This window comes from Notothenia coriiceps, unplaced genomic scaffold (genome assembly GCF_000735185.1).
Source record: "Notothenia coriiceps isolate Sejong01 unplaced genomic scaffold, NC01 NC01_scaffold00024413, whole genome shotgun sequence".
NCBI lineage: Eukaryota > Metazoa > Chordata > Actinopteri > Perciformes > Nototheniidae > Notothenia > Notothenia coriiceps.
The window spans coordinates 43,173-49,327 of record NW_011357114.1 but is presented as its reverse complement, the minus strand read 5'-3'; positions in this window follow the sequence as shown (position 1 = coordinate 49,327).

Genomic DNA, 6,155 nt, shown 5'->3' with positions numbered 1-6,155 from the left:
GCCTATTTAATATATTGTGTCTTTACAAGACTCCTTTCAAAGTCCCTCACCCTCCCACTAGATGCTGCTTTTATTTTCTATCCAGAGGTAGAAAAAGAAATCACCATCTGTTGACTCAGGTGTCCATGTCTGTTAGGACACAATGCTGTTTCTAGGCAACATGTCTACCTCTTTCACTATTGAAGAGTGTTTTACACTTCAGACATAAGGACCAACATTTTCTTTTTTGTCACTGTTGCCTCACTCACAGACAAACAAAAACAACCTTTTCCCATACTTTTTGTGCACTGCAGTTAGGACATTTAAGGAGGAAGGAAATGCATCCCAGCACAAAGATCAGTGTTGTGGTTCTGTATTATATATGTATTATATATATATATATATACATACCCATTATTCCCTCTGTGTCGTCTCATAATGGGCAACATTTCAACTGAGGTAAAGGTAAAGATTTTTTTCCTTTTATTGGTAGGCATCAAGTAGAGGTAACAATCATGATATTATCTGGCAAATGTCTTTGCATTTATCGTGCCTTGTGGAGCATTTCTCCTTTCACATAAATAACACAACAAACTAGTGTATTTTAACAATGCATATGTACCTATTTGCTGACATTTACTAAACCTCAGCAACACCAGAACTAGCACAAAACATGACTGAGTTCTGCAAAAAAGGTGAGGAAGTGCTGGAAACAATGTTGATATAAACATAAACCAATCTTTGTTTGATGTATAACTGAAATGTTTAACTCCTTTAATGTTATATTGTTTGGTCACCTTTGTCCTCACATTGGTAGTGAGTCCTCTTCTTCTTCTCATGGATTTCAAGTAAACCAAAATAAATTGAAATTGAATTAGAAATATGTATTTTTATCTTTTTAAGACAGTAATTGCATGCATGGAGAGGTTACACTTATTATTTGGCTTTTGTTATTCCCTTTATTTCTCTGACATTTTAAGTCTCCTACAATAAAGGAGCTCAACCGTTGCAATAAATACTGTTAATTAAATATATATATATATTGCCCCAACTGGTACAATTCCCCTACATTGTTTGGGGGTGGTCTCTTTGTTCTCTGCTCAATGTGTTACATTTTTTATTTTAACATCAATATATTGAGTTGCTACATTTTTTTAGAATCTGTGTTTTGAGGTCATTTAATTTGGAACAAGAACAGTGTGTACTATTTACAGGTCATAACTCAGAGTCACATATTGGAGCCTCATACTCATATAAACCAATCATTCTACTCACATCTAGCTGACTCTCTCTCTCACTCACACAGACACTCACTTGCAGATCCCTCTTTGGAAAGGCTTCTGCTTTTCACTTTGCTCATCCTGTGTAAAGGGAGCGAGGCGTGCTGAGAGGTTTTGCCTCACACTGTGATATCTCACTTTTCTCCTTACAAGTTAAACCCGTCAGTCCTCACAGCATGATCTCCAGGCATGACTCACCAGCACGACCCTGTGTCTGCGCACGTGCATGTGTGCGCACACACACACACACACACACGCGCGTGCACGCACACACACACGCACACACACGCACAATACATATTATACAAGAAAATGAGGAGGCCCGTTTTTGTAAGCAATTCATTCATTTTCATGTGCGTATGATTTTCCATCTCTCACCCACGTACTATGGTTCCCCTGAAGTGATGTATCCTGCAGGAGTTCAAGTACAATTTCAAGGACACCACCCATCGTGTATCAAATGTTCAAATGTGTTCGGTTGAATTGATAATTAACTAGATTGTATTCATGTTGTGTTTCAGTTCAATAAGGACCCAATTGCCAGGACACCAAACGGGCAAAGGCAAGCTGTTTCCTAAAAACAAAACTGACAATAGTTGAGGCAATACAAAGTAAAGAAGGAAAACATCAAGACATCAAACTGAGAACCGTTATGGTACGAGGAATGCAGGAGGGAGACCATAACCACCTATCCATTACTTTTGGCTGTTTACACATCTTGACTATTACTTCAAGCACTCTAGATCTCGATTGGCTATGTGCTAGCTGACCCACTTAATAGTAATTTGCAACAAAAGTTTACTAACTCCTGTAGAAACCCCACTGGGAATGAGAATTACTCCTGTAGACACACACACACACACACACACACACACACACACACACACACACACACACACACACACACACACACACACACACACGTATCAGTATGGAATATATTATTCAACTACACAGTCAAAAAGGAAGCCAGCCCAGTCAGTCTTCCTTGATCCATATGCTATCACATACATTAATAACACTATCGCCTATTTAATATATTGTGTCTTTACAAGACTCCTTTCAAAGTCCCTCACCCTCCCACTAGATGCTGCTTTTATTTTCTATCCAGAGGTAGAAAAAGAAATCACCATCTGTTGACTCAGGTGATAAGACACCATGTCTGTTAGGACACAATGTTCCTAGGCAACATGTCTACCTCTTTCACTATTGAAGAGTGTTTTACACTTCAGACATAAGGACAAACATCTTCTTTTTTGTCACTGTTGTCTCACCCACAGACAAACAAAAACAACACACAAACACACTTTACCAATGTTGTTTTTGCAATCCCGTACACTTTGAAAGACTAGCTTTTGAGACTTACAGTTGATATAAGCTCTTACCAGAAAGGTTAAACACACAAAGACGATTAATATTCATAACATTTAGCATGCATTTAGTGCTCTGTACAGTCCATTTCCACATAAAAAAGGTTGAAAGAGAATCCTTCAGCTCACAGAAACATGACGGTTCTGTTTAAGGGTCAGTCTTTGTGTTAAGTGCTTTTTCCTTCACATGCTTTTTCTCCTGGCGCTCAGTCTAAATATAGGATACAACCTCTACGCCTTTTCCTTAGGCCTGCATGCAGTCTGAAGATTCATTTGGAAGCACACAAGAAAAAGTGTAGTCATATAAACACACTTGCACAGAGGTACACCATCAACTGTTGACCTGCAGTGTGATTATTGCAATCAGAAAGGCAGACAGCCTCCTGGAAAAAGAGGGGTATAATTTCAATCAGTGGACAACGTGTTGTCAGGTTCAGGTGCACACAATCACACACAAGTATTAAAGTGGAACAGGTTAACAACCTGCCTCCATACATCAGGTTATCAGAATATCTCTCCCTGACCTCAAGGAGCAATTCTTTTTTTTCTTTTCAGTTCAAGAAAATCTAAATCTGCCAATTTGAACCAGAAACACACAACTACATGCAACCAATAACACACATTCACAGGCATGCTTCTATAGATACAACCAAGTCTATGCACCCACACACTTGAAGCATGTTCTTCTCCAACATGTTAACAGAAATCGAATACACACACACACACACACACACACACACACACACACACACACACACACACACACGCACGACTGAATGTAGGGTCCATTATGGGACTAACCCAGGGAAGTAAACTGCTGAAATATTTACAGTAGAGTGTTGGTGTATTTAGGTCCATACATGTTCATCTCTATGAATGTCTCTACCACGCAGAGAACTCTCTGTGGCAGTGGTTCCCAACCTTTTTTCCCAAGAGCCCCCACAAATGAGGGGGTGCAACAGCGGTAATTAAAGTTTAAAAGTCTCAAAAATGCTACAACTACTGTCACAAACTGGATGAATGTGAAGTAATTTGTTAAAGGAGGATGAAAGCGTAATTAAGGAGCACTATTGGAGTGACTTTGATGGTTATTGGACTCAGGATTAATTCATTTGGATTCCCACTGTATGAAGAAATTAAAGGACGGCGTGGAAGTGGAAACAATTCACAAAGGGATTAAACTGTTTAAAACACATGCTCAAAGTAAGCCGGATTTTGCCGATGTGTTTATGTGGATTCAAAAAACGTAAATAATCTACAAAATGGAGGAGACCGATCTGATCGGAGCAACTGTGACAAATAATCCAACTGAAACCGGCATGTACATTGACTTTGTTTTTAAATGCGCTTATCCTGAAAAGCCCGGTTTGGACACTTTACGGGCAGAAGATCAAAATCATAATCTCGCCTAGGGCACCAAAATGTCTAGGACCGGCCCTGGGCGTAATGGCTTGGTTATGATTGACATTAGCAGTGCGTGGTATAAAAACTGCCTTTTATTTTGATACATTTCTGGTTTCTGAAGCGTCACGCCAATACAACCTCAGGAGGAAACCTGGCTCAAGGTTGATTTTGCTCATCATCCAAATGTGTTAGGCTGTAGAGGTCAAAGCTCAGTAGAAACCAGTCAAGTTCCTACTTTGAAAAAAACGTTCTTATGGACCTGGTTGGTTGTTTTGTGCATGTGGACAATATGTTTATCCATCTCCCGCTTTAAGATCTCACTAAATGTCTTGTCTCCATTCTTTTGGTCATATTATGTTTTAGAATCCACAGGTTTCTCTCTCAAGACCTCGACATCATCCCAGCCTCAGCTGTCAACGTTGATCACCTCTTTCTTCACCGAGTCCCATATACCACGGCAAGGATAACGGCAGCTTTGTATGATGTTACTTCTGGTATATCGGAGAAGACATCAGATAAATCTGTGCTTATCCTTGTTAGTAAATCACAGACTCTCTGAGGCCCAGCTCATGACACAGTATACAGTAGGTGAGACCTTGGTGTTCGTGTGGACCGATGATTTCTGTTTTGCACATCTGATAACACTTATTTTGAATAAATATGTTTTAAAATAATTTTGTAACTTGTTGTTTTCTTTGTTTGATTTGTTAGAAAATGTGGGCTTATCAACACGTACTGTATATATATATTCAAGAAGTCCAATTTGGCCCCCGGGCCTTAGTTTGGACAACCCTTATGTAGTATGAGCAGCAATTTGATGTGTGAAAGGGGATTGGTTGCACTACATTGTAAAATGTCTAAGTAATTTAAAATAGATTGAAATAAAAAAGCCTGAAAAATATTTAAAAGCATATGTATTCAAAATAAGTGTTATAAAGTAACAACAACATAACCGTGTTAAGAGATTTTGGTAGGACTATCTTAAAAAAATGAAGTTATTGAATTTTCCTATGAGTATATGTTTTCGGCGTTGCAGTTTGCAGACTGCCCTAAGCCCTCCTCACTCCTCCAGCTGCAGATTGTGACCAATTCTTGATGTTTAGCTCGGATGACGCGCGTATCGAACTGTTCTGATAAAAATGATTCTGTAGCTCGTTGTCTACCTTGCTATGATTGTAAAGTGTTGTTTGTATTTTTACAACGTTATGTTCATGAGTTATTGATCCTTGAAATTCGAATCTGTCAATAACTCAGCTCAGCTTTGCAACGTGCATGTCCCGTCAACACACTCTCACTCCCTAAACGTCCAGGAGCGACGCTTGGTCAGGGTCCCGTGGTGTGCAGTTGGGACGCGCTGAGGCTCCTTCAGCTTCATAAACGGACTCAAAGAGCTTTCAACTGATTGCAATGTATTCCCATCGGCGGCGGTATTTGACGCTTAGGGAAGCACATTTATGCACATTTATGTTGGCAGCTCTTAAAGGCAATGTGAGCGTCCATTCCAATTGGATAACGGAGAATTGTACACCCGGAAGTAAGTATTCTCCTTACTGTCGATTGATTTGACAGTGATATCTCCACTACTCATCAACTCAAAAACACCAGATTACCTTTGTTAATTAAACAACATTGATAGGTTTAAATTGTGTACAATGTATTTGTGTTTTTCCCCTTCAATTCTGAGAAACAACTTGTTTTCTCTGAAATGTGGAGCGCCAAAGAGACTACACTACCCACAATCCCCAGCTATTGTTGTGACAACGCCTGTCCGCTTTGACAAACCTCGTGATAAGTCATCAAGCTTTGTGATTGGATGAAACATAAATTGATTCAAAAAAAGTCCAACCCTGTCTCCTAAAAATTACGTTCCCCCAGAACTAAACTGCATTCTCAATTACGTTTAGCTAGAAACTTATTTTCTCCCACCTTACGTTAGTTATGAAGGTATCTTAAATACGTTTATTTTCTACATATCTTTGCCATTTATTGTCTTGCTTATAATAATGATAATAGTCATTTATACATATAATTTTAGTAGAACACATTTGTAAATCAGTAGGCGAGGCTGTAATTTCTCCAGCTGGTACTCTCATGAGCGATGCAGAAAATAATAGTTTTAACA